The following is a 24,375-nucleotide window of genomic DNA, read 5'->3' on the forward strand; positions in this document are numbered from 1 at the left end:
TTTATTTTAAGTGTTTCTCAAAGAAGCAATTTGGATTGGATTGTTGCAATGCAATTACATTTGAATGTTGGTGTGTTTTTTCTCAGATCTGTAGGTGATAATTGGCATTTTCAGCTCTTCTAATTCTTGTTTAAGATAAAGTCTTGCTAAATAAAAACTTTCCAGCTTTTTTCTCAGCAAAACATGGTTCTACTGATCTGAGTCCTAATAAGTCTGGAACAGATTTTAAAATAAAACTCCTCTTTCCGCTCTAAGTCCTGTGTAAACCCAGATTACCTTGTTTCTGTAGACCCTAAAAAAAAGATACTATTTGTCTAAAACAGACTCTTGACAGGCCAGATTCTTGTCTAGGGTGGGGGTCTTGCCTTGCACCTTTTATGAAGTTTTCTTTTAGCCTAAAGGTTATCAGTCAGCATCTTTCTGTTATGCATTTGTTACTGTGTCAGTGGGACATAGCAGAATAATTCAGAATGGCCTCAGTTGTTGCTAAGCCTGTAGGGTTTTGCATGTTTGCTTCAAACCTCAGCTATTTAAGGGGCTTTTCCAACATGAAAAACCAATTGCTAAAGTTGGTTCTAAATTGGATCACTATCATTCCATGTAAGAGTTTCAGAGAAAATATACTTGAAAAGCAAGGAATATTAAAGACACTAACACAACTTCACGTTTTTAATACTGCTAAAATAGTGAAACTTATGTTGAAATATCTCTTTAATGTTGCATTTCTAGATATTTCCCAGACAAAGTACAGTCATGCTGCATTCACTTTTGGAAGGGTTTATCTTACATGTTTTCAGGAGTAATGGATAATGAATGTTATTATACAGTAATATAATAGGTAATGGCACTTTTTAACAAAAAATAATCAGATAGAAGAAAATTATTTTACCAAGATAATTTTTTGACATGCATCCCTACAAGAGTTGATTGTTTGGGTAATAAAGATTTTTTGTCCTAAAAAATTGAGAACTGTTGTGCTTTGCAGAACAGTTATGTTTTGGTGTTGTCTCACTTCCATCTGTAAAGGAAGAGATAAGTGTTGTAAAAATAGCAACACTGTCTTAAAAGCTTTTCATCAGGACTATTAAAAATCTGAACATCTAAGTTCATATTAATGTTTACTTGCTGTCAAATTTCATTATGCTCTGTAGAAAAACATTCCTTCTCTCTCTTTAGTTGAAGATCTAAGTAATGAAGTCATCTGACATTATTAAGACTTTATATTTAAACCTAACCAAGCATAATATAAAGTGCTTTTATTTTTAAATGGAGAAACACTGAAGCAAACATGAGATCTAGCATACAGTTTTTTGCTAAGTTTGGGGTTTATTATGATGTGGTTCATCTTGGTATTGCTGACTTTTTCCTAGTATGTCAGTAGAAATTAAGTAAGATTCCTCTTTGCTGACAATTTTTTGTTACTCTAAAATCAAATTTATATTCACTTTACATTCTAATTTATGGTTAGTCAACAAAGTGACCATTCAAGTGTAAGGTTCATAAATAACTATTTGAATCAGCCTAGTGGGAAATGTGAAGCATTGACAGATTACTGTCATTTTGTTCATGTCAGTCACTGTACAATTTGCTTGAGTGTTAAAAAAGTATCCTTATAATGCTGAAAAGCATGGAGGATCATTCATCTCCACCTTAGTCCTCCTCTGCTTATTATTGGTTTCGATTTTAAAATAGCCTGGCTAAAGGAAGGAACAATTCAGATTCATTTTAAACAGTGTTTTTAAAGATTTTTGTGTGTGTTTACTGTGTAAACAACAAAATTTTGTGATGTCTTTCCTGTAGAGAAGGGTGTTATGAGAAATGCATTGTCACAAATAAGTTTGAAATAGAACGTTTTAAAAAGTTTTGAGGTGAAGTCTTGAAGTCATTTGAGGATTGTCATAACAGCCGTTCCCCAGCTATGCTAATATGATTTCATTTGTGAGTTTCTAATACTATTGCAGTATGGTGGTGGTAGGAGAATTTGCACTGAAATGTACTGCTGCTGCTGAAATTTAAGCTTTGCAAAAGCCGCTTTGAAGATTGGCTAATACTGAGTGGTTTGAAGTTTTTTTTATGCCATGCTGTCTCTCAGGTTTTGAACTGAAAATATAATAGTGAAGTTCAAAAGCTGTAGTAGACCTGTGTGCTCTGATTAAAGCCTTGTTTTAATTTATAGGATATCTCATTCTTACATATTCCTCTGTAGTGCTTTCTCCTCAGTTTTATATTGTAGCTAGAAACTGCCAGTCATCTTGTTGTCCAGCTAAGAAGGGATTATTTTGTTTTTCCTGGCAACTCTGAGCCTTTATTATCAATTTTACTGGTTTTAGCATCACACAACTACAGTACTCTTCAGTAAAAGAGTTTTAATATTTCACAGCTTTTTTTTGTCTCTTTAAATAATCCAAACTGATGAGAATCCTGGTTTGCACAAATCTTGGTCAGGGAGACAAGAGATGCACCATGAGTGTGCAGACAGTCAGGATGTGTGGGTCTGCTTCCTTTACAGATGGCTGGTCATCTGTTTTTTTTAAGGGAACACAAACTTTTCTTTTGAGTCTGAGATGCTTTTCTTCAGGCTTGACGTCTCTTACTGTTCCCTTCCAATGTGTAGAATGAAAGAATGTGGTGTTGAAGCATGAGACCTCAATTAGCCGGGTTCCGCTGATAATGATAAGTACTGAGTACTTGCAGCATTTTCCATGTTTGCAGCATGTTGTAAAGTACATTCTAATCCTTGAAACATTCATTGCTTGTAGTAACTTTAGCTCCATTTCTTTTAATGGAATGTTTCATGAGTATGCCTTGATAAAAGCCCACATCATACTTAGTGTGAGATTTTGGTCTCATACTCCTACATTTCTCCATAGTCAAAATTACTAGAATGGTCTTGTTCTGAAACTTGTGCAAAGTAAGAACTATCCTTCTGGATCTTTTTTTTCAGCAAGCCAAGTTGCCAGTGCAGCTGTGTGTAGCCAAGTACTGTGCCTTCTTGAGATGTTCAGTAGCAGTATCTCATCTTAGCAATATTGTGAATTCGAGTAACACTTGAATGGAAGTGGAAATTAAACTGAATCAATGTACTAATACCGCACTCATATTATTATTGTTCATATTATTATGAATTGATGACAATATAGCCATAAGGAAACTTTCTGTTAATGAAAATAACATAAATATTAAAGCATGTTTAATAAATATTAGCAAGACAAGCAACTTCAATTATAGTTACTATAAAAAATGAAAGGTAGAAGTACTACCCTAGTTTACTGAATCTGCTTTGAATTGATTGCTCATTCTTTGAGCAGCAAATATTCCAAAATTAGTAATTGTCAAGGTGTATGTACTTCTGGACTGAAAGCATTTTTTTGTTGAGTATTTGGAGGACTGGTACCAATTTACACAGTTGTGAGTTTGTATCTGAAGGAACTTACCAAACTTTTAAGAAATGTTCTGGGTATCTGAATAGGTTGTGCTTATACTGCAGAGCACTGTAGTAGGCAGGATGCCCTTTGCAGGAGAAGGTTGATTTTGAAAACTCTTGTTAGTATTATTTTCAGGCTACAGGTCATATTTATATCAAATTTTAATGAATATGTAAGAAAGTTGCAAAATACTGTGTAATGTATTTCATTAAGTTGGCAGCAGTTTTGGGGCCAAGAGAAAAGAATAGCTGGAAAAGCTCTTTGAGTGCAAGGAACAGCACCACACTACTGTTCGGGAATGTGCATGGTATTGGCAACTCATGTTTTCCTGTTGGCAGACAATTCTGTTGAAGCTCTAATATGGTTTATTCTTACCAAGTTTGTAACTGCAAGGAAGTTTTAAAATCACAGATTATTTTACTGCTTTTCTTGAGAAGCTCTTTGAATTTTATCTCTTTTTTTTTCCAGCTTCACAATGGCAAATACCGATTTCTCTACAAAAATACATATTTTTCTACCACAAAATTGTAGACTTACAGCTCTTAGATAAGAGGATTGTCCTTTGGAACTTTGCTGGGGTTTTCACTTGTGTCATGTATTTTTATTTATTACTGTTGGATGTCATTTTCCAGCCAGGACAGAGCTGACATTACACCCAGAGAACACTTCTTACCTCTCGAGCCATTTAGCTATAGTTAAAGCAAGTGTAGACAGAGTAAAGTTTTCAAATGCCTCATTCACAGCAGAAGAGCAGGAGGTGAGTGGCATAATCAAACAATGGACAAATATCCAGTAAAACAGTTTTATCAAGTCACTGCACGGTATCTATGAACTACCTATAGACTTCTAAATCCTTGGATTGGCAGCTACAATGTAGAAAATGTTTGGCATGAGCCTCTTGCACTTCTCTTGCTCCTAGCCTGTTGTAGTACTGGGAGTAAGTTTTTAATTGCTTTACCACATCATGAATTCCCACTTGTTTGGTTCCTTACCTGCAATTACCAAAATTATGCTGGAAGCTTGTGGCAAAGCCACAAATTGAATTCAAATCAGCTGACTTAGGGTTTAGAAGCCACTAGGGGCATTTTACTGTCTTTGTTGGGGTTTTTTTTATTTAATTTTTTTAAAATTTCAGAGCTCTTTGGGGTGATATTTTTAGATATTTTCTTTACCTTTAGGTTGTTTAAATCCTTTTGTTATGTTCATGTTTGATTTACTTTACATGTGGTTTGAAAACTTCAAAGAGTTAAAAACAGTAGCCTGCCAGGAAGAATATGATTAAGAAAGCAACAGAAATCCTTAACATATATTAAAATTCAGTGCTCTTGACTTAGAAAGAGGCACAGATGCAGGCAAAGGAATGTATAACATAGGATGGATAATACCTGTCTTTTAGTAAACAAAAGAAAGCTTGAAATTGAAGTGGGGAAGCAGTAAATTCAGAGCTATACTGGTTTTATATTTCAGTAGGAGAGTAAATATATTCTATGTACAGTAAACATCCATAAGGTTTTAGGGGTTGAAAGGAGGAGGAACAAAGAAAAAGGTGTTGCAGGAGTGACTTTGAAAAAGGTTTGGTAAATTTAAACAGAAAACCACTGAATCAGAACTTGTCCTTTCACAGAACTTGTTAGCAGTGAGGTCTGCTTTGGCCAGCTTTTCCAAATACCTTTTTCATCTTGGTGTGTAGGCTAGCTTTGGAGATGTGCAACATTGGAACAGATGCCAAAAGCCCAGAGCTGTCATATCAGCTTAATTTCTGGCATCTGAGGGTGCAGGAAGTGTAATAGACATTTTACTCGTCTTCAGGTGGCATGGCTCTCCAGGTTACACCTGTGTGAGTCTCCAGAGCAGTGTTACTCCTTAGGCTTTCATTTAACTCTCCTGATGGAGAACAAGATTGTGTTTTCACAAGTGATTTGCTTCTGTTCATTCTGCTGACTAAACTACAAGTGGCAGGTTCTGTCTGCAGTATTAAATACCAAAGTAGACTGTGCATTGAAAGTAACCTTTAGACTGCCAGCGGAGGCGATTCAGAGGTAGAATGAGGCTTTGTCTTTCTGATGTAAGAGCTTAGGGTAAAACACAGCATTTGATGTATGCAGTAAAGTTTCCTAAAAATAAAGACTGTTGGGTGTGGGCCAATGCATTTAAAATACTGTAATTATCTGTCATAAAGAACTGTGATTATTTTTGTTGCATGTACTTAATGTCTAATCCAGTGAGGTTGGAACCTTATCATAAATAGTAGCAGTAGTTATATAATGCATTCAGAGCTGTGAGCACCTGATGTTATGCACAGATGAGGGCTGTCTGAAGGACAGGAGAAGGACTTACTTTCTACTGAGCAATTCAGCGTGGCAGTATGTCACATCCAATAAAGCAAATGCTGGGTGTAAACTTCCACATGGAAAAGAGTAAGTTTTATCAGCCTGTCTGGTCAGTAGCTCCTTGAAACAATTAGGAACTCTAACCATTCTGTGCTGAAGAAAGCTCCAGAACCAAGGAAAGATCACATTTCAGGCAGATGTGTGCCTCTGCCATTTGCCCCTTTGTGCTTTGCTGTTTGGTGTCTCAAGAGCTTCAGCCCAGGGTGTAAATGAATATGGCCCTTAGGGGTGGCTGTTGCAACAAAACTTCAAGGAGGCTTTTCCGAATGAGGTAACAGCAAGTGTGTGTGTGTCTTAGTGCAAATAAAAAATACTGTCAAGAGAGGGAAAGTAGAAATAAGTTCTGTAGTTCTGATCACAGCTCAAATGACTTCTGCTGTTTCTAATCTGACTGTGTGATCTTGCTTTGATGCCTGTCAGTCTGGTTTGCAGTGGTGCCCATTGAGGGAGGGTTTGAAGATTGAGTTTCTCTCATTAAAGTGTATTAACCTTTGAGCAACTTCTTGTCTTTCTTGCTGTGTGATGTCTGCTGCAGAGCAGAACATTTGTGGAGGCTCTCTTTTTTACTGAATACAAAAAGGAGAAGTATGGCAATCCTGCATGTTATTTATGAAACGTATAACCTTTTGGAAGCCTTGTGTATGTATTGTGACTTATATTCACATCAGAATATTGATCTCTCATGAGAGTCCCTTCTCAGGGGACAAACCAGTTTTAAGTGCAGCTAGACCTTGAGGAAATTAGAGGGATTGTTGTTTTGAGGACTTCTAAAAAAGGGAGAGAGACAAAAGTGCTGTTATTAAAACAGTGATCTCTTGATCTCTCATCGTTTGCTGGTTGGTTTTTAATCTGTTGTAGTTTTATTTCTTTTTTCCTTGGTGTGAAAACTTTCCATCCTGATTTTGTACTGCTTATTGAAAGGAGACACTGTCAGATTCATTGGCACTGCAACTGACCAGGCATGCTTCCCTCCAGGAGGAGCTTTGGCACATTTGCCTGGTGCCCCTGATCCCCACAACAGTGTTCTGCTGCCCTTGAACTGCAGTCTGTAATTCAGGATGACAATGTTGGTGTTGGCACCCTCACTATCTGACAAGTCACCTGCTCCCGTAGCAGTGGTACAGTGGGTTTTTTTAATGACATTTTCCCCAACCCCCCATGCTCAATCATCAGTCTCTCAGCATATTACAATTTCAGTTTTTCCATTTACAGCTAACAGAGGGAAGAGGAGGCATTTTAGCTCCTCCTTAAGCTACTTGCATTCTTTTCTGGCTTTTCAGATGAACATTGCTTCTCCCCACAGCACACTGAAAATATGTTTTAAATTTTTCCCCTGCCACTCTAAATCAGATGCCTTTTTTTTGTTTCTTCCACAGATTAGTTTTTCAAGTCTAAAGAATTTACTCTTTTCTTCATTCTCAAGATAAGGGCAGTCTGCAAAGAGTTCCATTTGCCTTATTTGCTCCAAGAATCTGGTTTCATGAGTGCTTTTTATTTCCGCATCTTATTATCATTGTGCTTCTTCTGTTGGTTGTCACTAAAACTTTTCCATTTTTCCAGTTTCAAAGGTGACGCTTTCTTATTTTAATATTGCGTGACAAAATGAAAGCTGTTTTTACAATCTTCCAACATTAACTGTCATTTAACAAAACTCTGAAAGAAACAGTTACTTCAAAAAAAAGTCCTCGTCATGTTCCTTTGTGTCTGGTATGTCTGCATATATTGTAATCATCTGGGAGTCCACTGAATGCCCCTGTGGGTTATCATAGCACCAAACATGGTCTCTGTCACCAGTAACATTTGACTGAATTTGCAACCAGGTAAATCCACAGTGATCTAGTTCTATTTTGACAATAAACATATGTGTGGCCTTCACATAAAAGCTCTTTCAAGCAAAATAGCTTTATCATTGATGTGTTGTTTTACAATTTTATCTTTTTTGCAGTAATTCATATTCTGTCTATAGTGTCTCCGTAGTAAGCTGCTTGTATTTGAGGGAAATGTGTTTGATCCATGAAGTTGTGATGAAGGCCAGGCTTAGGGAAGAAAGTTGCTAGACTCCAGTTGCAGCATGTCTGATCAAGCCCTTGGAAGTTTAGGCAGGGAAAGCTGTTTTCTAGACGAGAGTGTAGAGTGAAGTTTAATTAGTGTTTACGCAGTCTCCTTGGTACTTGGTGCATTGCTGCTGTCTTTAGCTTTGTGCTTTCTGAGGTGAGCCTAGGTTTTTTTTGGCCATTAAGAGCTATAGCTGCAGTGCCCTTCATCTTCGTGACAGGCATTATGCCAGTACATTAATTCTGAAAGCAAGTAAAAAGAAGAAGAAAGAAGGAGCCCAAGTCTTCCAGTCACATTTAAATCACAATTTGGCTGATTCCTGTTGTTATGCTTTCTGGGGTATGTCAGATACATGCTTCCCCTCTGAGGTATGTGCTGCCTGAACGTCCTTCCTAGGCTGTTTGCTTGGCAGGAAGTGAACCATTCCTAAGCAGAGTTTTGAACTCACCGTTATAATTTTGTCACCAGTAGGAAGTGCATGAATGCGTAGTTTAAAACAAAGATCTGCTGTTTATGCTGTAAAAAGAAGGTCTTGTCCCTCATCAGGGCAGTTTTTGAATATTGCAGTGTAGTGGCTAAATAATACATTCATCGTTTTTCTTCTGTGAGCATAATTGACTTGCTAAGCAGTTGGTTTGATAATTCTTAACCATATTTTTGCCCAACTGTGGGGTTAATGAGGACATTATGTGACCTAATCACTTAGCCTTTCACATTAATACAGATCTTGTTTGTAATTCTCCTGATTTTGTTGTTGACCCAATGCTTTGGTTCTGTGTTCAAATTATCTTAATTTTAAATGAAAATACTTCTTGTCTCACAGAAGTCTAATTTCTATGCACATTTGTTAGTAGTGAATACTTAGTGGGAGTGATTACTCTCTAACTGCTCATGCCAGTATACCTCTGGGAGGTTAATCAATCTTGTGCTTTTTAATTGACATCAATAATGTGTTTACATTTATCAATATTTCTTAATTGTCAAGTTAGAACTGTGGAACTTCAATAATAAATCATGCCAGTGGTTAACTTCATACATTAGATTTTTAAGAGTCTCCTTAAGCAGTTTGACATGTTGTAAATTGCTTTTAAAATGATGTATGTATACTCATGGGGGAAGAGGAGAAAAAATTTGGTATGCCAAGTTGTGCTGTCAAATAATACTGCAGAACTGGCACATTGACAGTAACATACCTTTACCACATGTAGGATATGCTTTATGGGCAAAAAAAGGGAGTAAGTCTTTTCAAACAGCTTGTTTTATTACTAATAATTTTGTGACTATGACAGTACTCATACATTTGTTGCGTCGTCCCCAGGGACTTGTCAGGGCTGGGACTTTTTCCATTCCCTCAGCTGTACAGGCAAGACAGAGGACAGAGAGAATTACTGGTTCTACTGCTCCTCTGCAGAAGTAGCAGTGAGCTATGGAAGATCAAGGCATCCTGATTTTGATTGTGCATTTCACCAATGTCCTTAAAATATTGAGGTGGAAATGAAGGCGGCAATCTCTAAATATAAGCATATATTTAAAGACTTGGGTGCACAGGGAACGAAATTATTTGCCCAGATTCACAAAACATGCTTACAGTAGGAATTAAGGCATGATATTCCAAGTCTTACAACACTGTCTATCTCAGAAGGTATCCCTTCATCATCTACTTCACTCTCTTCTCTGCTTTAAACCCAAGCAGCAGTATTCTGAAGAAGGAAATCTGCATAGACAGAAAGCTGCTGACAAGCTGACAATGTGGTCAGGATGCTGACCACATTGTGTCAGTCTTACCATGTTTTATGGGCTACATCAAAGACAGTATAAACTAAAAACCATGCCTAATGAGCAGTGAAGAAACACTTAGAAGTTGATGCTGTTTTCTAGGTAAGTGAAAACCAGTGTGAACACCAGGAACATCAAGGCTGGCTTTTATTTGAAAAGACTAAGTATTAAATATTTCCAGTTTAGTCTAGCAGCCATTTTGTTGACTTCTTGCAAATGTCGTAAGACATAAATTAAACCTCTCCCTCCTTTTTTTGAATGAGGAAGATTGATAAGAAATAGCTATTAAACAAAATTACAGTAGTTACCAAATCCAAGAGCATTTAAAGCAAGTTTGCATAATCAATGTCTTTTGAAGGATAAAGCAATTCACAGGACAAATCCATTGGCACTTTGTTTAGCATGGCAGATTAAGTACTTTTGTGTTGCATGTAGAGGGCTTTGCAGTAGATTGCTTGTGTGAATAAGTGATATTTCATTTCAAAAGCAGACATCCTGGAGTGCAGCCGGTATGACTCCTTAGCCCAGCCACTGCTGCACAGGTTCTGAGCTAGAGGTCATTCGCATCCGTGTATAGAAGGGTAAACTTGGATCAGTGTATGAATGTGTGAATGAACACAAGTCTCTAAGAAGTGGTGACCTTTCAGCGGCATTCAAATTTTATTTGTGCTTTTGGTTTCAAACCTACTAAGGTACTTGAGATATGTATGAAAGTAAATTTAGTGTGGCTATGTGGTAGGTTGACCCTGGCTGGACACCAGGTGCCCACCAAAGCTGCTCTATCTCCTCAGCTAGACAGGGGAGATACAGGGAAAATACAATGAAAGGTTCATGAGTTAAGATGTCAGGGAGAGATCATTCCCCAATTACCCTCATGGGCAAACCAGACTCGTCTTGGAGAAATTAGTATAATTTATTACCAACCAAATCACAGAAGGGTAATGAAAATTAAAACCAAATCTTAAAAACAGCTTCCTTCCACTCCTCCCTTCTTCCCAAGCTTAAAATTACTCTCTTTTTTTTCCTACCTCCTCGGTGCAAAGGATGGGAAATGCAGTCTAAGGTCAGATCATCACACATTGTCTCTGCTGCTCCCTCCTCCTCAAAGGAAGCTCCTCACACCCTTCCCCTGCTTCACTGTGAGGTCCCTCCTGCAGGAGACAGTCTTTTCTGAACTTCTCCAGTGTGAGTCATTTCCATGGGGTGCAGTCCATCAGGACCAGACTGCTCCAGCTTGTGTTCCTCACAGGGACACAGATCCTGCCAGCAAACCTGCTTCTCTCCACTGGTCCTGAGGTCCTGACAGGAGCCTGCTCCAGTGCTTCCCATGTGGTCCCAGCCTCCTTCAGGCATCTACCTGCTCTGGTGTGGGGTCCTCCACAAGCTGCAGGAGGATCTCTGCTCCGCCATGGGCCTCCCTGGGCTGCAGGGGCACAGATGCCTCACTATGCTCTGCACCCTGGGCTGCAGGGGAGTCTCGGGTCTGGCACCTGGAGCACCTCCTGCCCCTCCTTCTGTACTAACCTGGGTGTCTGCAGTGCTGTTCCTCTCACATACTCTTATTCCTCTCTCCTGGATGGAATTGTGCAGGTTTTCTTTTTTTTCTCCCAGAGGCACTACCACTGCTGCTGACCTTGACCAGTGGCAAGTCTCTCTTGGAGCCAGCTGGCATTGGCTCTCCCAGACACTGCAAGAAGCTTCTGGCACCTTCTTAAAGAAGCTACTCCTGTAGTCTCCCCTCTACCGAAACCTTGCCACAGGCTGTTAGCATGAAGAACATAAAATCTTGTATGAATTGAGTTCAAAAAAAATTATTTTTATTCACTGTCCTCCACAAATGCCATCATAGCCTGAAGTGTAGGTAAAACTAGTTCAGTTGTCAGGTTTCCTGGTACTTTGGAGGAAGACTGAAATAGCTGCTTCCAGGTCATCAGGTGGGATGTGTTTTCAAATATAAGTGGGCCTGGTACAGGAAACTTGTGTTTCAACCTTCTTCCTTTTCTCAGACATCCTACATTGAGTGCATACTGGGGAAACTGAGAAAGTAAGGAGTGTAATGAATATCCATAATGTATATTCTCATAGGCTGAAAAGAGTGGATGACTCTTTTGTTCAGAGGGTAGCTGAGCAGATTGAAAGCAAGTATCTGGACTTCTGTTCCCACATTTGTGCTGACTAATATGGGTACTTGAGAGCTCAAGGTACTCTGGAAGTCACAAGAATGTAAGCTACAAAATTATGTAAGGATTCAAGAACATGAGCTTTTTCTCTCTATTACAGTTTCATATTTGAATAAGATCAATACAGTGTAAAAGTAGAACTTGTGGTCTTTTGCATCTTTTGGTAAAGTACAGGCCATCTGTGATTCTATTCTTTCCTAAATCTTCAACTAAAAGGAGAGTAACTTTATGCTGCAAATCTGTGGGGAGTACTTCCTTCAGGAAAGCTGAAGAGCACTGTGGAGCTTCACAGTGCACTTTATATTTTTCACAGGTGCTTAGCATATGCATCTCCTGTTGTAAAGCTAAAAGCTTTGAGTAGAGCAGTGATGGGGCTTAAGAAGTACCCAGTAACCATCGCCACATACAAACAAGGAGCCTTTCATAGAAGCACAGAATGGTTTGGGTTTGAAGGGACCTTAAAGATCATCTAGGTCCAATCCAAGCCCCCTGCCATGGGCAGGGGCACCTTCCACTAGAGCAGTGAGGCTCAGCTGATCAGAATTCAGTGGTGGTACTTTAGTTTCAAATGTTTGTAACAGTCTACAGTTAAGAATTTATTTTTTAAAAACACTACACAACTTATGCTTTTGTGTGCAAGTCAGTAGTCAGTTCATACCTGGTCCCCCTGACAGGAGGACAGTTGGTCTGGAAGTAGTGACAGATAATTCAGTCAGGATCAGGTCACATATTTTGTCTATCCATGTAAGATAGTTAAATCCAGCTGCACAGTGCCTTAGTTTTATCAGTGCTGCTTGATTTTGCTTTTTTTGTTTTTAACTTTTTTTTTTTTTTAAGTTCTTTATTTGACTTACTGGCTAAGGTTTTTTAAAATGTAAATAGCGGCCTTGTACCTCTAATACAGAGTGCTGTGAAGCTGAGAGGAGAGCCTGACCTACTCTTATGAAAGAAAACAAAATTGAGAAAGGGTGGAACATAGGAACAGAGAGATCCAAGGTTTCCCACAGTATTGTAATGGATATGACCTTTAATATTGAGGCCTTTGAATCAAATTTCAGTTGGCATTAAAATTTTCTAATAAATTCCCTGCTGAATCTCAGAGTTTTTTTCCTCAGTAAGGTCATGATAAAGCAAGTGCTGTCTGTGCTATTGTAATTGCTCTCAGCAGGCTGATAATGTTATAGCAGAGAAGTACCAGCTATTGTGCTTTTATTTCTTTCTTCAAGCACTCTCCTTCTTACATGCTTGATCCTCCTGCTCTCAGGTCTACCCTAAGTAGGAAGTGAAGCTGTTTTAAATGCCATTTCCTTCTAATTTTGACACGTTTTTATAGTAACGCTTTCCTGAGTCCCTTCAACAAAGGGAATAAAAGTATAGCCTGTCTTACTGCAGAATAATTGGAGGCTTGTATTTCCTTTCCTTAATTTTCACCCGAATATACTTTAAGTTCAGCCTCTTCAGTTCTTAAAAACTGGTATTCCTAAACATGCAATGCTTAGTTCATTTTAGCTTAGTGGTTTTAGAGTTGTGGAATAGATGCACAGCTAAATGAGTTTCTCTTAGACGCATAGGGAGAAACACTGAATACTCACAGTACTGTGGTTTTTTTAAAAAAATTACGAACCACATCTCACCACAGTGAGGCAGTTGTAGTTTGAGTCCTACACCACATCTTTTGCAACTTTCGGGAGAGTGTTGTTATGTTTCTTGTATGAGTGCAAATTTATGCTTAGCATGCCACTGGTAGATCTGTTACTGCTGTATTGGAGGTAAATAATTCCCAGCAGAGTGCTGTGCTCGTGGTTCTCCCTGAAATTCCATGTGACTGAGAGAGACCCAGTCGGGCAACTCTGCATGAGTTTCCAGATGCAACATCCTCCTTTTCAAAGTCATACAGTCTGTCAAAAATGTCAGCTTTCTGTCTGTAGTGGTGCAGCTGTGTGTATCATAGCTGGTCCTTTTTTAACAAATGAAGAGATATCTTAGAACTCTGTAACTAGATCGCATGATGAGGCCGTGATGGGCCAGTCTTTTAGGTCTGGGGCTAGGTATGCTTTTTTTTAACTGTGAACACAAAGTAATACTTAATGTTCCTCAGCATAACTGGTAGCTCAGGCCTTTGCTGTTTCAAAGGCCCAACCTGGACCAACCATTCTTATTTGATTTCCAACACCTTAACTGGTTTCAGACTCCCCATCTCCACCCTCCTGGTCCGTCATCTTTTTGCACTGTCTTTCTCTGAGGCCCAGAATTTCTTACCTAAAGTGTCGTTCACAGACACATGTGTGTGTCTCCAGCTAGATGCAGGTATTTACTGTTCAGTGCCCGTGGCATTCGCTGCTGCTAAAGAAACCAGTCTCGGTGCAGAAGAAAATTACTGGTGTGGATATTCCACTGCTTATGAGCATAGTCAGCCAACATATGTTCAGTGGGATATGTCCTTTTGCCCACATGCAATTGGTTGGAAATTAGGAGCAAAAAAAGATGTTTTACAAAGGTAGTTCCAGCTCTGAAATGCATTCAGCTGTATTCTGCCCACCTTCAAACTCCGTGGCAAGCACAATTGATCAGGGCTACCCCAGAGCATGTGGACAGTTTTGATATTACATAGTGCTGCTTGCATACCTGTGCTAAGTCTGCTTCAGTAATTAAAAGCAACAGATGATGATCTTCAGCTGTAACATTTCACCTGCTTGGCTATTTCTCATCATTTCTTCTCTTTTTTTAACTGCTCTTGATGTCTACTCTCAGCAATGGATCATATGGTGCTGGCAGGATGTATACCACATTGCCAGCATGTTTGATGAACTTAAGTGAGAAAAGCCATCATTTCTGCAGTGTGTGGAGTTTCTCCCAGCCAACATGCAGGCATGTGAAGGGAGATCACTCCTGATCAATAACTGCCCGTTGCTTTTTACTTAGGACATACACATTTTAATTTATATATCCTGCTGCTGCCAGAGGAGACTAATTTCCAGCACCAGAGATGCAACACAGCTACTTTAAAGCAGAATGGTCCTGAGGTGGAATGATGTTACTGACCTGAAACACTTCAAAAAGCTTGATTCTGAAGCCTGCTGTGGTTTGAGCTTGCAGTTGCTGAGATAGGTTAACACTGCTCTGAATCATTGTGAGACATGATCAGACTGTTGCTTTATAAATTAAATAATGAAGCATTTATGTGTGAGAGTTTCTACTGTAATTGGTAGTTAGACTGTGCTTTGAAAAGATCAGAGTCTACATCACATGATGGTAGGTAGGATCTGGAATTTGTTTTGCAAACTTGACTTTTAGTCATAGAGACGTGAAGTCTTCCAAAATCCAGGTTTGATTTATAATACTTCGTGTATTAACTGTAGCAACAGAAGCGAATAATCAAATAGCCCTTTGGGTAGCATAATTTTTTTCAACTAAACTAATAATCTGGCTTGAGTTATTTAGATAAAAGCTTCTGTGGTTGAGAGAGACTTTCCCTTAGTTTTTCTGTAGATCTCAACTGTGTAGAAGTGGTAAGTTTCTTTGAAGGATTTTGATAAAGCAGCAAAAATAAAACAAAAATTGGCATCCTTGCCAATTCTTGGCAATTTACATCTATGAGTTGCCATTGCCCTGGGACTTCTGAAGTGCTGTATGGATTGTGATAGCATTTGTGAATCAGTCTGCTTTCAGATGTCAAATGGCACACATTTAACGTTTTAAAATCCTGCCACTCTTGCAAAAAGTTCCAATTCAATATACCAATTTTACCCTGGCTATTACAATCATACCTCAAACTGTGCAATTTAGGATATGGGATATCCCAGTGTGGGATATGAATTCGGTGGTGAAGAAAACTCACTGCAGTCAACATCTGGGGGTTTTTTAAATCAGTGTTTTTTAAATTTTCTAGGCAGAATGTCCCTTATTGTGGTAAATAATAGAAAGTTTCATCTCCCTTGCACAGAATGTAGGAGTTGAGTAGATTTGACTGTGATATTTTGTCCTGAATTTTAGCCTGTAATATTATTACATTATTTATAAAAATTCCTTTCTTTACTACTCTCAGTCTCTAAAGAGTGGTGTTCATAGCTTACTGCTGTGAACCCATCAGGTCAGAACACTTTTGTAATAAAAACCATTAAATACTTCCCAGTCCCATGTAAAATTTTTCAAAGAACTGAGAACTTGTTCTCATGATTTAACCCAAAGAATCTTTCAGTGCCATTTCTTTGGAGTGAAAATAGGAGCACTTCAGATTTCTGTTTGATTTTCTTTTTATAGTGTTGGATAAGCAGGGCAGTTGGTAGAAATCACATCAAGGGGGTGAATGGAAATTCTGTGTTACTGAGATCCATTTAAGTAATATCTGTTCTGGAGATATTCCTATATTAAAAGAATCAATTGAATATATTTCTGATGTGGAAATACGTGGGGTTTGAATAGATAAGGCAAGCTATCAAGTCCTGCATCATATGATCCACTGGACTTTTACCTTTGGTTTCATGGCATGACTGTTAATCCTGGGATCAATCGGAAGGTGAAAAGCAAATACAGCTGTAAACATTCACAGAATTTTTGTATACTCAATCCTCATAATGAAAAAGACTGCATACAGAGGTTTTATCTCCCCTGGAGTTGTTCTTGCAATTCTTCTCGTATCTTGAATGGCTATGAGTAGTCTGTCCTTATTTAGGTGCTGTACTATGCTCTCCTTTCTTTTGGGTGCTCTGTGTATGTGCTCATCCACCTCTAGCTGATTTTAAGCCTTTATCTTGAACCTTACTCTTCTTCAATCCATGCTTTAAAAGAAGTTGTTTAAAAAAAAAAAAAAAGCCAGAAGAGCAATTTAGGGTCAAAAGAAGATTTCTGTAAGAGGCAGAACTGTAAGTGCTGAAATAGGAAACCACATCTGCCCTGATCCAGCTGGCTGTTCTACCAGTCTATGTCTCTGGGTCACATTTGTATTGGTTTTGGATCAGGTAAGATAACAAGTGCCAAAAACCAAAGAACAGGAGAAGGAGCTGATGACATTTCTTGCATTAGTTTTCCTGCTCTCTATTATCACATTCAGGAGACTGTGACTCAAATGATGCTGAAATGCTGCTTCCAATATCCCATTGAGATAAAAATCACACCCTTAATAAAAATCTGTGCTGTACTGTGTTGATATACTAGGCCACTTTTAGAAACATGGTTTTTTGTCAAACTTTTAGATGGGTTTTAGATGAGATTCAGATTTTGGAGGTATTAGCCTGTTTTAAAAGCCATTATTGTTGTTTATCTGATTGTGAAAGCAACGGGAAATTTTGGGAGGCACGAATGGAAATACCACTTCTTAAAGATTTGTTTGGATTGTGAGACTAGATATTTAGAATTAAGCATTTCCTTGCTCTTGTGGTAAGTACAAAAACACACTAAACTTGTGGTTTCAAGGAACATTTAATCTGTTCTTGTTAGCAGACTGTCCTTCTGTGCCGTAGATATCAACACATGTATTTTGGCTTGTTTCTACCATTTGTTACTAACTGAACTAAAATACAAGAAGCTTCCACTTATGTATCAGGAAGTACGAGACAGGCAGCAAAGCAATTCCAGCTGCACGTGACAGTGAATGATACCAAAAGTACAAAGCAGTGATTCAGGGAGCTGCTCCCCTCACCTTGACAGTTTTCCTGCTTCCCTGCCCTGCAGAAGGCTGCACTCCTCACGTGGTCCCGCACCTGCTCTCTCCAGCACTTCTCTGGAGGGAAGAGGGAGCAAGTTGTTACTCCACAGTTAGAGCCAGCGAGTGTCTCTGTATCCCAGGGCTTGGGCATGGGATGTTGGGGGCCTGTACCATGCACAGGTAGGAAGGATGAAGAGGATGTCAGTACCACATTGTATTTTGCACGAGGGCTGCCCTTTCTTGTTTCCCTGTGTGCTGAACTTCTTGTTCCCCCAGGGACCACACCAGAGGAATGAAGGAAATTCCCCCTCATGACAGCTCTACCTTGCAGCCTCCTTGAGACCTAGAACCGGGAGCCCAAACTATGCAATAGTCCTACAGCGTTTAGTGATTTCATGATTTTTTTTTTTTTTTTTTTTTTTTGGTAGGGATATTGTGGAAAATTCAGGTGTTCTTTTCTATCTAAAACATGTATTAGAGGTTTTTGCTATAATCGTTTTCAGTATTTTGTGGGTTTAGTATCTTTATGAATTATTAGTGCTAGTATTTGATTGCATTAACCATTAGCTAAACTCAGACTTTCTCTTCATCAGAAGTCTTTTGGAAAACAATGGCTAAGACGTGTCATGCCTTCATCTCCCCAGAATTTTCAAAAGCATTGTAAGAGACAGTTACATGTTTGCTGCATAGTCCTTTCTCATGGAAACACATTTCTTTCAAAGCTGTCTTTGAGCACTTACTAAAAGGCACAAACAGGTGGTGTTGTAACGTTCTTCTTACTAAATAATTTGAGGATTTTTTTACCTGTGGTACAAATAATTGTTGGTGTAGTCTTTTCATTTGAAAGACTGAAACCCACATTTAAGGACAGTGTTTCTGTAATATAACTTCAGATCAACTACAGATATTTTTGCAGTAACCTATACTAAATGGTAGTCACCATTTAGTTAAAAAAAGGGATGCACAGAGAGCAATGTCATGGCTAGAAGGACATGACGCTGGAAAAAAGGTCTGTCCTGAGATTAAAGAAAACATTTAAGTAGCATTAATGAAACTTAGCAAGGGTAAAGTAGTGTAGTCCCTTTGCCCTATAACTGAGTGAGAAAGCGCCATATATTTATGCTTGTTCTCTTTTGGATATCCAAGAAACTTGCAAAGGTTATGAGATAATCAAAGACAAGAATTTTTGAAAAATGACCTCTTATTCTGGTTCTGCCAGATACTTCAGTCATGTAGAAAATCATTTATGCGTGTTATTTTTACCTGTTGTCTTGGATTCTCCCTTTTTTAAAACAGGTAATTCTTCACTTGTATGTATAACAAAGTTGGTTTATGGCTCACTTAATATGAAAATGCTTTTTGATGTGGGTTGCCATGAATATATTTTTCATTTAGGAAACGCCTTTTAGATTTTCAGCTTTACTTTAGAGAGTTTGCAATTGTTTGGACACAAAGTTCATTTGAGATACTGTGAATAAGAAGGAAATTAAAGCATTGTAAAGCGTACTGTTAGAAGAATGAACAGTATCTTACAATTACCACTGCACAGATAGTGTCAGGCTAGAAATGTTATTCATTCTCCAGTTGATCCCACATGTAAAGTTAGTTTTCAGTTCACCTCAGTCAGAAGGGGTCTGAATCTTGCTTCCATACAATGTTTTGTACCTGAGGTTTCTGCACTCGTTATCAAAGGATGCTGTACACCTGGGCATTAGGTATCTGTCTAGCCTTATTATTCAGTACAAGTAAAGTGTATTATGCCTCTGCAGAAAATTGAATCCACCTTTTTTCCCACCAATTTAGCTTTCATTGCACTAAGAGAATTTTAAAGTGTTTGCTGTTATTTTATATATCAGTTTTTCAGTGTATCTCTTTGTATTGTGTGTATGTAAGGGGCAAGCGATATTTTGTAAACAAAATTTGATGTTTAAATTTTGTTGATTGCACATTGCAATTAATTATTCTGGAATTTGATGGAGTTTTTTGGTTTTTTCTGCTTTTGTTAGAGTTGGGTTTTTTGTGGGTTTGGAGGGGGAGGGGGGCTGGTTGTTGTGGTTTTGGTTTTTGTGGGTTTCTTTCTGTCCTGCTCTTTATAAGTCATGTTTTCATTAATTTTACTTATCATACTATGTCAAGACACCTGCAGGACTGGAGCATTCTTTAAATCCAGGAGCTCTTTTTTCTTACTCTTTGAGCTTCATTGGACACTTAAACAGTATTTTAAAACTGCAGCAAAATTTCTGTAGTTTTAGAAAAAAATTTTTGGTTGTTGACAGTAATTTTCTGTGTCTGGCTATGAAATTCCTCCAACTTTCTGCCCCTAACATGATGTAAATAGATTCAGGAACTGGTGTATATATTGGAGATATCTATATTTATCAACAGAGAAATCACATCTTTAAAAAACATTTAGGAAAATTACTGGATCTTTTTTTGAAGGACTATAGAAATAGTATGTAGATTGGCAGAAGCACCTGTGAAAGAGTGACAGGAAGTGGCAGAAACACTTTCTGTTTCATTGGAAGGCCTAAATGATTGGCTTAACAGAAAAAGCAAAAAGCATTTGTAATCTTTTTTTGGGCTACATGACATTCTTCGTTCTCAAAAGGCTGACTCTTCACTGTCCTATGACATCCTGGTATTTAGCATAGTAGTGAGACTCTGAATTCTTGTAGACCCAATTACAGAAAGTCAGGTAAGTGGCATTTTTCTTCATTATATTGCACAGCTTTTAAGTTATACACTGTTGCCCTACAGACACACTGTAAAACTTATGTAGGAGAAAAGCGCAATATAATAATATTAAAAAGCCACTTACCCACCTTCCTGCTTGTGCAGCCAATTCCATGGCACATTCCATGCATGGTGTGGGGATGAAGCCCCTGTACAGTGCACACTGGGGCGCACAGCTGGTTGAGAACTGAGTCAGTCTTTTCTTCGTGTATCTGAGGCACAAAAGGACAAACACAAGGGCAGCTGTTACTCAGCTTTTGGGCACTGAGAGCACTGGTTTGCTTTGGTGCTCTTCGACCATTGGTGTTCAAACTCAGGTTTTCTTAAGGCTGAAGGCCAGGAAGGCTGGGTGACATAGGCTGGAAATCACTGCAAAGCTATCCTGATCTGCTAGTGCCAATACCCTTTTCCACTGCCTTATCAACAAGCATCATCAGTGACTCATTTAGCTTACACAACTAAAAGCTGCTCTTAACAGTAGTGTCTTGAGGACTTTGTTTTTGGTTTTGTTCTGTAACTGTGTTCCAGTAACAAAGAAACTTTACAGCAAGGGCTACGACAAACTGAGGATAACACTATTGTATAGCTACAGAAGGAGCTAGGGAGCTTGAGCAGAAATAATGTTACATAGTTTTATTGTTCTGTAAACAATTTCCAAATACCACTATTGTTTAAAAAGCAAATTCTATATCTGTAAATGATGCAGAGCAGAAAAGCAATGTTTGATTTGATCGTGGTATGTGCTTGTCAGACCTGTAATTTTCACTGTTCTCAGTAATCATGTGATTGCTCTGTGGTATATGTGCTACAGATTATTTTTCATGCAGAAAGTGACATTTAAATAGTACTTAGGATATATTTCTATCCATATCGGCTTTCAGATTTTAAGCATATTTATTCAGGCCTTAGTTTTTAAGACCAATGTATTTAAAATCTTTTTTAAAACAAAAGGTGTTTTAATTTATGAGTGTCCACTGTATCCCCTACTGGATCTAGGAAGAATCTTGCTCATACTTTGTGGGAGAAAATACTGCTTTGGGAATAGATAAACACTGGAATTTCAATCAACATCCCAACATCATGAATTTTTCTGAAAACCTCTGCAGGGTAAGAACAGAAATTTGATTAAAACAACTCCTTAGCTGTTGTAGCATCACCACTTGCCATAACAAATGAAAAATAAAAGTTGTGGACATAAAACGGTGGTGGATCCATAAGGTTATACCAGAGATAAAAGTTGTAATTCCTAAGTTGTTTCTACAAAATTCTGTTGTGGCTTTTTTTTTTTTTTTCTTTTCCCAATGGCAGTGGATGTTAAGGTGTACTCTTGAACTTCAGTTTGTGGAAAGCTGTGTGTGTTTCATCCCAGTTGCAGAGAAGCTTTGACAAGGCAAGAAAAGTGTTTTAATATCACCTTCAATGCCACCCTTGCCTGTCATAATGAGAAAGATGCCTGTTTGGTGACTGCTTTTTCCCAGCTCAAGCCAGCTGCCTCCAGCTAGACCTTTCTTTGGAAAGATCAATCACCAAATTGCATATATATCTCTTGGGAAATCCAGTGTGTGTGAGCAGTAAGCACAAACATCAGTGAAAATTCCCTATTTCAAATTTTTCACTGACTTTGAAAGATTTCCTAGGCATCCTGGTAATATTTAACAACCATAAATAAAGAGCACTCTTTATAAATTAAATAAACAGCAAAAGATTTTTATTAATTATTAGGCATGAAACCAAATCTTTTTTCTCATATCTAGGATTGGTCCTTCAGATAAGGTTATAAGTATGTTGTCCTGACAATGTAGGTAATTTATGATGCAGCCAGAGGTGTAATTGTTCTGTGAATAAAGAGAAGCTTTTAGCTTCCAGGGATACAAAGTATTTTTCATGAATATTAAGTAAACTTTAATGATTGAAGAAAAGAGCAAAGTGGAGGACAGTCGTTTATATCCTGTCTGAACTGGCCTACAGCCACATTAATGTTTATAACAGATTTAGAACTTAGCTAAAATAACAGTAAGGATTTCCTCCTCTTTTTTCATACGCTTTTCACCACTATTTAAACATACATAAACATGTAGCTAAAAGGGTGAAGGCTATCTGCTTATTTACTGTAATTTACGGGAGACATTAAAGAAAAAAGGAAAGTAACTGTGATCACTGCTGTTTGAGAAGTAGTGATAGATGGCAGTTGAATGGTTTGAGGCTATTAATTGCAATGAGATTATACCAGTTGAGATACCTCTGATGTCAGGTGCTTGAAATATTAGTTATTTCAAAGACAAATTGGATTATAAATTATTAGTAAATTGGTACTGAGGTGATTAAACATACTTACAAACTGTCAAACGTGGGTACTATTTCAAGTTGTAACTCCTTCATTTGTATACTGCAAAGGGAGTTAAGAGGTAAATTTAGGGGTTATATGGGAATATGTGGAGTAACTAGTTCATTTTGAGACTGAGCATTTCCTGTGCTTTCCACTCCCTTAATGAATTTTTGTTCAGCCTTCAAGTTTTCGTAGACCACCACTGGCCTTTTCATCTGACTGGAAGATGCTCTGGGGAGTAAGGAAGACACTTCTCTAAGGTGGACTTACTAACTTGCTTAACCACATGGGGGAGATAAAAAACAGCAGATCCATGCAGCCTTCACACAGGTCACAAATACAGTTACGGCATCCTCGAATTTCCACTCCAGGGTCTGCCATTGCCAGGCAGTACTGCTGTCACTAAAGCAATATTTTTTTGAAGAAAAATATATTGCACTGCATGGGTCTTCTTGGTAATACCACACCGTGTCATTCTTCTTATCATTAATCAAATGTTGCTTATTGAAGCAGATACAGGATTGCTTAATGGTTTGGTATTGGATTTATTGAACTTTAAGGAATGACAAATGGAAACAGTAGAAGCTGAGGAATAGTTCAGTAGTTTAAAAAATCTCCTATCAAGTTATTTGTGTAGCTACTGACTTTCACCATGTGTTTACACTCTCACATGCACATACAAACACTCAGAGGATTCCAATCCCCTGCACAATATAATAAAACAAAGCTGAAAGGCTGAAGTGTGTGCATTCAAACCAGTGAACGGAAGAAAAGCAAGAGGACATCTTTTTCCGTTTATCTTCTCCCATCAATGCTGTTTCATTCCAAGCTTGAGGTTTTCTCATTGATATGTTGTATGTGGCATGTGGATTTTTGTAGGAGGATGTTAGCAGAGCAATGGGCATTTTGGATGGCTATGTTTTACTCTTAATTTTTTTGCATAAAAGGTTTGGTTCGGTCATTACAAAACTTGGCATTCTAGATGTTCTGTTATATGCGCTATTAAAAGTGCAATCATCCATGAGAAATATTCCCAAAAATTGTTCAGTTCGTAACTAAAATAGTAAATAGCTGTAGTTTATACAAAATAAAACCTTGGTGTTGGGCATCACAGTTCCTCTTACATGCCCTGGGCTGGAGCTAGGATTCAGGAGCAGAAGGGCTCCTGTTTTCATTCTGCTTTGATTTTTGTCCTGTGATATTTCCATTTTTATTTGGTTTTAGCTGTTTCTTGTAGTTGAGGAACAATTCTTTCCTCTTCACTCCTGCTGAGTATCTGACGTTTGGACTCTGCTCAATTGCTGCAGCAGTTTTCTCCTTTTTTTTTTTTTCATTTTGCTCCTCTGTCTGTGCTCAAAAAGCATTCCTCTTTTAGTGTTGTGACTTGTGGCCTACAGTGGCTTCTTCCCTTCCTCCTTGGGGCCCAGCATGAGTCTTTCCTCTGCTGCTTGTAAAAGGCAAGGTCGCCTGGCTGCTGCTGGGAATATCCCAAGCATGCACAGGATGTGTTGGCTCCTCGTCCAGAGATCACGGGCATCAAACAGTTTCACAGAGCTCTCTGTGGGTGGTGCCCTATTTAGCAAACTTCTACAAACGTTGATTGCCTGGAAGCTCCAAGATCCCCCTTCCATGTAAGTTCCTTCCTCAGGCTGCCGACTGCAAATGCATGTAGGGCAAGTTATTAAAAGATAAAGATTGTTTATCAGTCTTTGATGTTTAAAGAGATGTGACAATCGTTAACACTCAGTTATAAAGTGTGTAGTATAAATGACATTTCAGTTAGGGAAGAACATGTTGGAGCATTATGATTGATTCAAGGGAGTATTAACACTACATATGATTTGAA

At 38.3% G+C, this 24,375-nt stretch overlaps 1 protein-coding gene across 1 annotated transcript in view; it reads left to right on the forward strand.

Moving 5' to 3' along the window:
* The window catches only part of LYRM4 (LYR motif containing 4), an 86,366-nt gene that overhangs the window by 21,924 nt on the left and 40,067 nt on the right, over positions 1-24,375 (forward strand). The gene's annotated exons all lie outside the window — the stretch shown is intronic.

This window comes from Corvus moneduloides, chromosome 1 (genome assembly GCF_009650955.1).
Source record: "Corvus moneduloides isolate bCorMon1 chromosome 1, bCorMon1.pri, whole genome shotgun sequence".
Lineage (NCBI taxonomy): Eukaryota > Metazoa > Chordata > Aves > Passeriformes > Corvidae > Corvus > Corvus moneduloides.